The sequence below is a fragment of the Eschscholzia californica genome, unplaced genomic scaffold (genome assembly GCF_041429995.1).
Source record: "Eschscholzia californica isolate CP2 unplaced genomic scaffold, dmEscCali1.0.p SCAF_4, whole genome shotgun sequence".
In the NCBI taxonomy this organism is placed as follows: domain Eukaryota; kingdom Viridiplantae; phylum Streptophyta; class Magnoliopsida; order Ranunculales; family Papaveraceae; genus Eschscholzia; species Eschscholzia californica.
Window position 1 is genome coordinate 50,050,854 of NW_028238461.1, and position 12,705 is coordinate 50,063,558.

Here is a 12,705-nt window from a genome sequence, read left to right on the forward strand (position 1 = left end):
CAATGACTGAAAATAATCTGACTTCTTGGCACCATTTCTAACTCGTAAATTCAAGTTGTTCCGCAAATGCCACACGCAGTAGGAGTGGTTGGCCGATGGGAATACATACCGAACACCATTTAATATACCGTTATGCCTATCAGACATAAAAGTAAGTGATTCACCAATATCTATACAATTCTTCAAGTTCCCAAAAAACCAGAGCCAGTTGTGATCGTTTTCTACATCAACAACAGCATAGGCAAGAATGAAAAAACCTGCGTACAACACAATGATTGAGTATAAACATTACTGTTTCTTGTAAATGTAAGCATGTCTCGGGAACTAACAAATGAACAGATAACTATATGGTTTTCTGACAATTATAAAATGTACAGGGAACAGTTTCAAGATAAATAGAATAATTACCGTCGTTTCCATTCTTCGCAACTGCAGCAAGAATACATCCATTATACTTTGTTTTAGCAAACGTACCATCAACAAATATCAGAGGTCTACAATGCTTGTAACCTTCTATGCATGCTCCAAGAGCAATGAAAATTCTTACAAAACGATGCGACTCTTCATCAACTTCCAGATCGATATGACTGTTAGGATTAGACCTTGACAGAGCATCAACATACCAGGAGAGTTTTGCATAGGAATCAGCTTCATCACCAAATCCTATACAAATTGCCGCATTTCGAGCATGATATGAGTAGTAGTAACTCAGTTTAATACCATAATCTTTTTTGAAGGAACTAACAATATCCTTGGTGCTCTTGGTAGGGTTCTCTCTAATGTCTTCTGCAATCAATAAACTAACAGCTTCAGTCGATAGTCGAGGTTTGCGTACACCAGTGATGAAGTCTTCACAGGTGTGAACGGGGTTATAGGCTTTCAGGATAAACATAAATCTCGACTTAAGAGGAGCAACCGCGTGTATTTTCCACTTGCATTTTGTACTTTTGCAAACACAGGTGACACGATCGCGGTCATTCTTCACAAACACATAATTGTAACCGTGTTTGATTGAGTATCGACTGAGAGCCTGGCGAAATGCAATCACACCGCCAGGAAATTCTTGACCCTCATGGGTGAATACTTCAGGCCAACTCTCAGACCGGAGAGGTTCTCTTCTGACAAGAGCAGTGGAACCATCACCATGGTTAGAAGGCGGGGGTAAGAAAAAATCACTGGGCGACCTACAAAAATACACAAAGTTTAAAACCAGGAACGGAAAAACTAACCTTACATTTAATTGTGAACCAGACATTTTACAACTCCCAGTCAAAAAAAGGTATAACACACAAAGTACTGTACCGATTCAACTCTTGTGGAATCATTGAAGTGTATGATCGAGGCACAATTGACGAATTAGGCATGACAAAACCACATTCCAACCTACGTAAGTTAAAGAAATATATAGATATATAGGAATAGGGAACTGAATAATGTACCGTCAACTATCAAACGACAAGGAAACAGGCGAACGGATCAGGAACTTAAATTTGTACAGTATACTTGACCAATAAAATTGAAAATATAAGGAATGAAAATGTACCGATTAATTGCTTCTGTACTCATTGAGGGTGATGATCTTGACAAATTTGAAGCATTCGAAGGGAAGAATTCAAGTTCAAACCTGAATAATTACAGGAATAAGGTGAAGAGGTGAAGGAACATGTACAGAGGTGAAGGACACATGTACAGAAAACTGACCAAGTACAACACACCTTGTATAACTACGTAGGAACTACAACATGTACAACCAACTATAAAGCACAACTGGAATTACATACTGACTAATAAATATACCTATTCATTAAGGGTGGTGATCTTGAAGTACTTCATGGGTAGGGACTGCAGAATTCACGATCTGCTTCGCGAATGGAATCTTCATTTGACTGGGACGCCATTTCTTCTCTGTTCATTCTGCATAAGAGAAGGTCGGGAACTTTAGAATGTTCTGTAAACTATCAAAACACGATGGAACTAACTAACGGATAAGGAACGTAAAAATGTACACTATAGTTGAACAATAAAAACGAAAGTATAAGGAATGAAAATATACCGATTCATTAAGGGTGGTGATCTTGAGATACTTGATGGGTGGAGACTGAAGAATTGACATTCTGGTTCACGAATGGACTCTTCATTTGACTGGGACGACATTTCTTCTCTGTTCATTCTGCATAAGAGAAGGTCGGGAATTTTAGAATGTTTTGTAAACTATCCAAAAACGAGGAAACGGGCTAACGGATAAGAAACGTAAAAATGTACAGTATAGTTGAACAATAAAAACGAAAGTATAAGGAATGAAAATATACCGATTCATTAAGGGTGGTGATCTTGAGATACTTGATGGGAGGAGACTGAAGAATTGACGTTCTGGTTCACGAATGGACTCTTCATTTGACTGGGACGACATTTCTTCTCTGTTCATTCTGCATAAGAGAATGTCGGGAACTTTAGAATGTTCTGTAAACTATACAAAGACGAGGGAACGGGCTAACGGATAAGAAACGTAAAAATGTACAGTATAGTTAAACAATAAAAACGAAAGTATAAGGAATGAAAATATACCGATTCATTAAGGGTGGTGATCTTGAGATACTTGATGGGTGGAGACTGAAGAATTGACGTTCTGGTTCACGAATGGACTCTTCATTTGACTGGGACGACATTTCTTCTCTGTTCATTCTGCATAAGAGAATGTCGGGAACTTTAGAATGTTTTGTAAACTATCCAACGAAGAGGAAACGGGATAACGGATAAGGAAGGAAAAATTGTACAATAAAATTGAACAATAAAAACGAACATATAAGGAATGAAAATATACCGATTCAAAGTTGACGTGTTAAGATTAGAGATATGCAATCCAACCTGCAAAAGTTAACTAAACGAAAGTATAGACATATTAAAAAACGGGAACTGAACAATGTACGGTAAACTTGGCAACTGTATATAAACATGTACAGAAAACTGACCAAGAACAAACACTATATAACTAAGTAGAAACTACAAAATGTACAACCAACTATAAAACAAAAAGGAAACTGTATACTGACTAGTAAATATACAGATTCATTAAGGGTGGTGTCTTGAAGTACTTGATTGGTGGGCAATGAACTAGTGTTACAGTAAATCATTAGTTTCGAAGGAGTTGTTCAAAGGATCCTAATATTCATCATTTTGGTGACCTCTGTTGGAAGTACATCCATCATCTTGAAATTATTTCATTCAATGCAAGTAGATGAGTTTAAATGTTTTTGTTTTTGTTTAAGGAGTATTCAGGGCATAAACATGAAAGGGACAGTCAAGCAAAACAAATATGAATGAAATGTAGTGTCTAACTGTTTGTCTTTAAAGAGCAGTGGACCAAAAGAAACATTAAATGATAACATTGAAGGCTAAAAGATGAGATTTAAGAACATTAAAATGATAACATTAAATGATACCATTCAAGGCTAGAAGATGAGTTTAAATGCTTTTGTTTTTGTTTTTGTTTTTGTTTTTATTTTTGTTTTTGTTTGGGTTTAAGGAGTATTCATGGCAGAAGATGAGTGAGGCAAAACACTAGAGTTCCCTTCAAGCCAGGAAGATGATGAACATTAAAATCACTAACCTGATGTGGAAGAACAGTAACAGTTGGTCTTTCAAAAGATGATGAGCTTCTGTCTATAAATAGAGCTAGAAACAGTTGATAGATTTTGAGCGGGACCGAAAATTTCAACCCAAAAATTTGGATGAAAATTTGGGTGAAAATGGCGCCATTACAGGAGAGAGAACAGAGGATAGAGAGAGAAAGAAGAAAACAGAAAATAAAGGAGAGATTTGGGCGGGGAGATAAGGGAAGGAAATCAGATTAGAGAGGGAAGGAAATAAAATTGGAGATATTTTTTCCTCATTTAATGCTCCGGATTAGACAATTTCGGCTCATTTAATGCCATGTCAATCGGCCATTAAGGGAGGTAAGGGAGAAGCAGGCAGGGGCAAAACGGGAAGGGAATTACCCTTAGAAACAGGAATTGTCAGCTGGATCTGACATTTTGGACCTCTCCCGCAATTTGGACATGGGCTGGGGCGGAAGCTAATTTACCGGGCTAATTTTGGTCCTCTCCCTCAAAAATCCTTTGTTTAAAGTGGCGGGTCCCCCACATTTCTCAAATCCGAGAAATCATTTGGTGTGTTACACATAGGTCCCCATATTTCATGTTCCACCATATTTGATACATATTTTGACATAAGCCCCTGTAATAATGAATATAGTTTCCTAACACCCTTCAAATTAGTTGTTCTGCAAAACAAGTTATTGAATTAGTGTTAACGAAAATTAAAGACTAATTAATGTAAACTGAAGACACATAATTGAGTTCTAACGAACTCATCAAAGAACTTCTGTTGTTCTTTGAGTACAACTCGGCTGCCTTATTGTCACAATAACTCTTCATTGGTCATTAAATATTATCGACCAATTTCATGTTAGAGACAAAATTTCGAAGTCATATAGCATGGTTAGATGCTTCAAAGCAAGCTATGAACTCTTCTTCCATGGTTGAAGAGGCTATAAGAGTTTGCTTAACGCTTTTCCAAGAAATAGCTCCTCCAGCCATCATGTAAATGTATCCGGATGTTGATTTTCTACTATCAATACATCCAGCAAAATCTGAATCGGAGTATCCTACGATCTCTAGGTGATCGTTTCTCCTGAAGGTAAGCTTGTAATCCTTCGTCCTCTGTAAATATCTCATAACCCGCTTTACGGCCTTCCAATGATCTAGACCTGGGTTACTCAGATATCTGCCCAACATTCCTACAATAAAGGCCAAATCTGGACGTGTACAGACCTGTGCATACATAAGACTCCCAACTGCAGACGAGTATGGGATCATCTCCATTTCCTTCTTCTCAAGATTCAATTTTGGACATTGGAGCAAACTAAATGTATCACCTTTAGCCACAGGTGTGTCTCCTGGTGAACACTTTTCCATGCCAAAGTGTTGGAGAACTTTGTCGATATAAGCCTTTTGAGAAAGATTGAGGATGCCTTTTGAGCGATATCGGTCTATCTGAATACCCAAAACAAATGAAGCATTTCCAAGGTCTTTCATTTCAAAATTATTTGAAAGAAATACCTTAGTTTCATGCAACATGCCTATATCACTGCTTGCTAGTAGAATATCATCTACATACAACACCAGGATAATGAATTTGCTCCCACTCATCTTGAGATATATGAAGGAGTTGAAGGAGATGTCCTTCGACCAAGGTGACAATGCGAACAATTTGTCGGATAGGACAATTGATGTGGAAGATCATCAAGTCCGATTGATTTAGGGATCGTAGAGTTGTAGCTAGAGACCAACTACGATCGTCGAATTACGAAGTAATTCGCGGCTAACTTCGATCGGATCCTACAACGGGTTACACATAAGAGTGACAAATTGATCTAGGATATGACTAGTGGGAGTGAGATATAATCATGGGAGTGTCCCATAAACATATCTCATAGGCCTAAAAGGGAATTAGGCAAAGATAGTACAAAAAGGCCAAAAACAGGGTTTTTGGGCCTAGACCGGTTCGGGTACTTCTAGGACTCGGATTGGGCTGAATTTTGGAGGGTTAGTTTCTGATATAATAAACATTATATCTGCCAATTTTCGTAGTGTTTGGGCACCTCCTCCATAGGGAATTGAGAAAATACCAATAGTTGCTATTTTCGACTATTTCCCTAAATCTTATTCTAAAGGGTGTTTTAGGAAACCTAAAAGGAGGTGGATTCTTATTAGGGTTCTATATAAACACTCTTAGGGCAGAGAATAAGGTGTGGAATTTCTCTGTAAGCTTTCTTACTCTACCACATCAAGTAGAGAGGAGAAAGTGAGCTAATTCCCATTACTATCTATCTAGTCAAGAAGAAAGGAGTTCTTCTTCCAACCACCATTGGTGTGCTAGCTATACAACAAGGTGGGAGATCAAATTGATTTCTCGTGTCCCAAGTAGAGGAGCTACAATTGAAGCTCTTGGTCTTCTTCAATCAATTCAACTAGTTCGAGGGAAAGGCGATTAAGGTAATCTACTATCTCCATTAGATTAATTACTAGTTTTGCATGTGATCCTGGGAATACTAGTGTAGACATTAGATGTCATATTTCCGCTATAAACACTAGTAGAAGGGTTTAAATCCCTACAGTGGCGTCAGAGCCTCTTGCCATTAACTAGTTTTTGCTAAGAATCGAACTAATTAATATGCTTAATAGTTTGAAAATTGAGTTTATAAAAGTATTTTAAAAGATGTTTTTAAAAGTATTTTAAACTCATAATTTGATGGGATTCAATAAATTTTCAAATTGAGAATCAAATTGATGATTAAAAGTGTTTTAAAAGACTCAATTTCATTGAATTTCAAACTAATCCATGCTTGATTATGTTGATAGTTATATTTAAAAAGGTTTTAAACATAAAATTTGATTAATTATGAATTGGATTCAAAGATTTTTCAAAATTGATTTCAAAATTGTTCTTTGAAAAATTTCAAAAACCTAGATTTTGATCCAAAATTGGTTTGATTAAGAGTTGTTTTTTAAATTTTGGAAACTTTTGAAAAACAAAGATTTGGAATTTTAGAAGTGTTCTAAAAAGAGTAGTTTTGAGTTTGGGAAACTCTCAAAACAAATTTGGAAAAATTTAAAAAGTTTCTAAAAGTTTTGAAAAATTTTAGAAGTGTTCTAAAAGGAATTTCAAAAATTTAAGAAAAGTTTTAAAATTGGAAAATAGCAACTTAAAGTTGCATAAGAAAAAAAAAATTTCTTTTTGGAAACTAGGGTTTTGAAAAACCCTAGTGTCCGGCCAGGAAGCTTCCTGGCCGGACCAGAAGCTCCTGGATGCGTCCTCTGGACGCGTCCAGAGCAGCTGCTGAGACGCGTCTTGAAGACGCGACCAGCAGCTGCGAAGGAGCTTCCTGGACGCGTCCAGAGCACTCGACCAGACGCGTCTTGGAGACGCGTCTGGGAGGTTCTGGGTGTCTCGGACTAGTCCGAGACACCTAGTGCTGGTCCGGTCCAGTACCAGACACGTCTAGAACGCGTCTGGTACATGGACTAGCGTCCTGGCTCCGGCCAGGACGAGACCAGGCCTTGATAGGCCTCGGCCAGGACATGCCGGCCCTATGGGCCGTGCTATGTCCGGACCTTGTCCGAGCCCTTTTTGGGCTTGGGCCGGGACTTGTCTAGGACTTGTCCCGGGCTTTTTCGAGGCTTTTCGGACCACGAAAAGGGACCATCATTCGAGTGGGAGTTTTTGCCAAATATTATTTTCCGATTCTAACCAAATAATTCCAAAATCAATCCGGGCCATCCAAGAGCCCAAAACGGATTTCTCTTTAAATTGATTTATGAAATCATTAAGAATCGAACCAATATTTTTTCCGAAATTGACCCGGGCTTTCTCGAGCCCAAAACGGAGTTTTTCTAAAAGATGATTTTAATCATAAAACATAAAACTGGAAAGCACCATTAGTTGAATTCTTCGAATTTAGACTTAAGGTCCGCAATGTGACATGTGATGTCAACAAAAGTATCTCCCAAGATAATCATGCATATATAATTCTTAGCCTTGATATATTATATGATTGCATGTGATGTGAATGCGGGAAACTAGTATGGCCATAGATTTATTTCCTTATTCTTGTTTTAAGCACGGATGGGTGCATGCTTTGTAATTAATTTTAATTTCAAGTTTATACGATCTGCGAATCGTTAGAGTCTTGTAATTAGAGTTTAGGGTCTATGAGTCCATTGAAGAAACTCGAGGATGAAATCCAAAGGCGAGTGGGAGAAATCAATGGAGGTTCAAAGATGGCGATCCAAGACGAACCAAAAAGCGAAACAAGAAGAAAACCAAGGGAGATTAGATCTTCTAGGTTAGGGGCCATACTAGGATCCATGTCTGCTTGATTTACTTTCTCGCGCGCATTTACTTACTTATTTACGCTTTATGTCGTGGATGTTAGTTAGGCTAAATAGTTCACTATAACAAACGCCAGACTAGCGTAAAAGTCCCCAAAAGTAATCTTGAGTAATCGCCTATCCAGATTAAGACACTCGTTGCGCCCTTGTTCGAGGAAGGTGGGTCGGCCTTCGCAGAGTACCTCCTCTACCTTGGGACAATGCGGGTAGGCCTATAGAAGAGGCCTACACGTCTAAATGGTTCTACTCAACGAGATCAGCAAGAGAATCTTGGATACTCGAGGCAAAAGGATAGATTAGTCATTCATTAATGAAATCTATCAACCAAGAGTCATAAGGTATGATCAGTGAAGTAGTTCACTCACCCGGAACGACGGAGTCAAAGGGTAGGGCCTTCGTCCGCTTTACTTCGAAGAACTGGGGTCTTGGAATCACTTATTCAATCGGGGACGATTTTTATTGAATAATGTGGGAAAACTAATGTTTTTCAAAAAACGATAACGAGTTTTAAAACTTTGCCATTACTTTATGTAGTTTTAAAGATGACACAAGGAAACATGTTCGACCTTGGAACGTACCTAAGGAAGGTGTTAAACGAAAACATCCATGAAGGAAGGAATCGGGAGATACTTCAAATATTGGATGGAGAGTTTAAAAACAAGCTAAATGTCTCAGACTATCTATTTTCAAAATTGGATTTTCTGACTGCTAAAGAAACAGAGCATCAAGAGGATGATCAAAAGAGGGCAGAACCAGAATCAATGACTTCTCGGTTGTTATCAGCCATGGAGGCTACTCTTAACGAGAAACCTCTGAACATGGAAGTCCCCTCCATCACTCCGAAAACTGAGGATTCAATCCGAAGCAAAGCGAGAGTGGAGAGGTTTGATGCAACCAGTAAATTATTGCGTCTGCGCCTCGAGAAAGGAAAACCAGTAGGTCCTCATGTTCGGCAAATGATAGAACTCTTTGCTAAACTAGAAGAGTTGGGTTCTCCTGTTAGCCAATCGGCGGCTAATGACATGATCCTCTATTCACTTCATGAAGGGTTCAATCTATTTAAGATGGAATATGCGATGAATGGATGGAACAAGCCTTTAGAGGAACTTGATGCAATGCTTCAGGCAGCAGAACGACTAACAATGGACTTGGAGCCAAAGAATAAGATTCTTGTGGCTCAAGAGAACAAGAGGCAGAAGAAGAAACCCGCGTTAAAAGGAAAAGGCAAACGTATTGCTAAACCTCAAAACAAAGGTATTCAATCTACGTCAAGATGTTTCTACTGCAGTAGCATAGGCCACTGGAAAAGAAACTGCCCTAAGTTCTTGGAGGACAAAAAGAATGGAACAGTAGCTTCCAATTCAGGTATAAACAGTTAACTTATCAAATACTGTAAAATTCCCAAATTATGGTATGTAATACCTAAAATTGCCCTTTCATTGAGAATGTACAGGCGCAGCTGGGAACTGAGTATTTGGCTAAGGAAGACAAGATCCAAGAGGGAGCAGAAGCCTCGACTGCTAAGGATGCTGAAAGGGATCGAAGTCTACTTTAGGCACTATTCTAGATTAATCGTTTTTCTAGTTTTTTAACATCATCTTTGTACTAAGTATTATGGAGAATCAATAAAGAATTTTATTTCTAAATTGAGATGTTAATAAGTGCTAAGTTTAACAAACTATACCAAAAGATTCTAAACTTGGTCAAAAACCTATAAGATAGGTTCATCCCAATCGAAAGGGATGAGGACAACAAGTCCACTATAACCAAAACATGAATCAAACTGACAAGAAAGAAAGCCTTGAGTCAAAAACAGAGATTGATCTTCAAACGTACTTCTAACCTATCCATATTTGGAGTGTCCAAAAGGATTAAGATGAAGAACACGAATCAAACTCTATCCTCCAAAATCCATTTAGTCTAGACATAGCTTCTCACAAAACTACCAAAATTCCGTCTAACAGCTAAGCTTGTAAAAGCATTACAAAACTAGCTAATATCTGACGCAATTTCTTTTAAAAGAAATTTGGGCTTCTTCCATAACTAATCAAGAGAACAAAGTGTTTGTTGCTCATGATAGTATTCTTCTAATAATTAGCACACCTAGTAGTCTGGGAGAAAACACTAATTATATATTAAAAGAATAAGTGGGAGAAAAGTACAAGTCGATTTAATTCGATCATGAGAAAAATCATGGAGGGTCATGAAGAACAATCATGAAACTTGTACAAGTCGATTAAATTCGACCAAGAGCAACAAACTGCGACTCCTTGGAAAAGGAAAGGTTAAAGATATGATCTTATAAACCCACCGCACAAAAGCGAATGTTATTCGCCGGAGAACTCTCAAAACAAGTGAAAGTGTCTCTAAAGGAATATCTCAAAGTAGTTGAGAAAATTCCAAATTGTTGTTCAAAAGCCCTAAAAGGTCAAATCTCAAAGACACAGAAAATAAAGTTTATTTCTGAAGAGATAAAAGACCTGCGCAGAAACGGAAACTGACTCTAGATTTTGGCTAGAAGCCAAAGTCATCGTGGAATCCATATCTCGTCAAGACATGAAGCTTGATAATTTAAGTCAACAAAAGACCTAAATTGGTTTTCCAAAATAGAAAACTGAGAAGGATGGAAACATTCGTGTTTCCCGAAACGAGACAAGAAGAATAAAGATTCTTCCAATCAAGTTATGTCCACAAGCATGCTTCAGAAATCTATCGACGGATTAAAAGCACGCAAGAGTTAGAATCTTCGATTCAAAAGGCAATCAGAGAAATTTGATTCCTGGAGAATGAAGAAAATCTTGAATCACGAGTTTCAAGAAGGTAAGTGGGAGTAAACAAACCTTCCGGGTCCGTATGCAGAGTACATACAAAAGATTGAGTACGACATAAGGTGTTGTATAACAGTAACGAACTGACTCAATAAAGGACCACACACAAAAGGATAAAATGCCATTTTGGGCATCTGAAGATCTATAAGCATAGATCAAAAGGATGATAGGATTAGAGAGACTCAGTACGCTGAGATGCTTGAGATCCGAAACAGAAAATCTAAGACTCGGAAAGTCTAAAAGAATTTCGACCCAAAAACTCATGACAGAGGGCGTTGCAAAACTCGGAGTCTAAAAAACACCGATGAGCTAGCACGCATGAGAGAGACATTTATGTTCGAAAACATAAAGTCAATCATGTTGGACATGATTAGCATTTAAACATCCGAATTCGGATTGGAAAACCGAAACACTACTTAGTACATCCTAGAAGGCTAAAGGATGAAGTAGTACAAAGTTGAACATGTCATCGTAGCAAACTTCCAGACATGGAAGGAAAGTAGGCTAAAAGTGTTTTAAGCCGGGAACTGTTGCAAATACTACACAAAGAATTAAAGGCCTTAACTCTAGTAAAGATTACTAGATATTATCAAGGTTGAAGATAGTAATCTTCAAATTAATTGATAATAAGCAAAGTTTAAAACCGACTACCACGGTAGTCAAACTAAACTGTCACCTTAGACATAGTATGAGATTCATACACAGTCTAAGGCATGAGGTATAATTTTAAACCTCGACAAGTAAAACTGAGTGGGTAAAAGGAGTTTTATGGAAGAGGCTCAGATTTACAACTCTCGTTATCAGAAATAATAAGAATTATTTCACCAGTCGTCTAAACTTGGTTTAGTGTTTAAACGACAGTCCATCGATAGTAAAACGTTCCGAATAGGTTTGTCAGATACGTGATCTAATGAATGAAACCCTATTAAGTGAACTTGGAATATTTATTATCAAAAATCCCTGGTCCAGGTCATTGCATGGACATCAATGACTCAAGAAGACTAGCACGGGAGTCGATGGGATAGCGCAGTTTCATGGGCTATATGAATAGTATATTCTATTCGACTACGTGGGTGTGTAAAAGGTTTATACACTGGATAACCCTCAAATGAGAAGTACATCATTCGTGATGAACGTCAATACTTCTCATAAAGACAATTGGAGAGATTCCTCAAAACATGAGTGCTCCACTCATCTTATGTAAGGAATGCCCGACTTTGGTTCCGTTAAACGCCGCGCCGTAAAAGGAGGTTATAAAGACGGATACTGGGAAGGACAGGATAGACATGAAGTTAAGTGGGAGCGCAAGAATGGATTGTGTCACCCTAATCACATTAGGTACAAAGTGTCTCAAGGCCACTTGATGAGTAGCAACTGAAAATGCGTGGCCGCGCTCAAACGGATTAAAGTTAATCGTTTGTCTTTTACAGTTGTACTCGGATATCAAGAAAGTCTGAATGACGTGACGTATCAGATGGGATACTAAATTGACACGGGAATCGAGGCATTGCACTTGTTCTAAGTCCAAGTGGGAGTCTGAAGGAGTTGAAGGAGATGTCCTTCGACCAAGGTGACAATGCGAACAATTTGTCGGATAGGACAATTGATGTGGAAGATCATCAAGTCCGATTGATTTAGGGATCGTAGAGTTGTAGCTAGAGACCAACTACGATCGTCGAATTACGAAGTAATTCGCGGCTAACTTCGATCGGATCCTACAACGGGTTACACATAAGAGTGACAAATTGATCTAGGATATGACTAGTGGGAGTGAGATATAATCATGGGAGTGTCCCATAAACATATCTCATAGGCCTAAAAGGGAATTAGGCAAAGATAGTACAAAAAGGCCAAAAACAGGGTTTTTGGGCCTCGACCGGTTCGGGTACTTCTAGGACTCGGATTGGGCTGAATTTTGGAGGGTTAGT

General features: G+C 38.2%; 1 pseudogene; it reads right to left on the minus strand.

The window, feature by feature from the left end:
- Nucleotides 1–4,484: 4,484 nt before the first annotated feature.
- On the minus strand, nucleotides 4,485–5,207 carry LOC147545707 (secreted RxLR effector protein 161 pseudogene; annotated as a pseudogene).
- Between the last annotated feature and the right edge of the window lie 7,498 nt (nucleotides 5,208–12,705).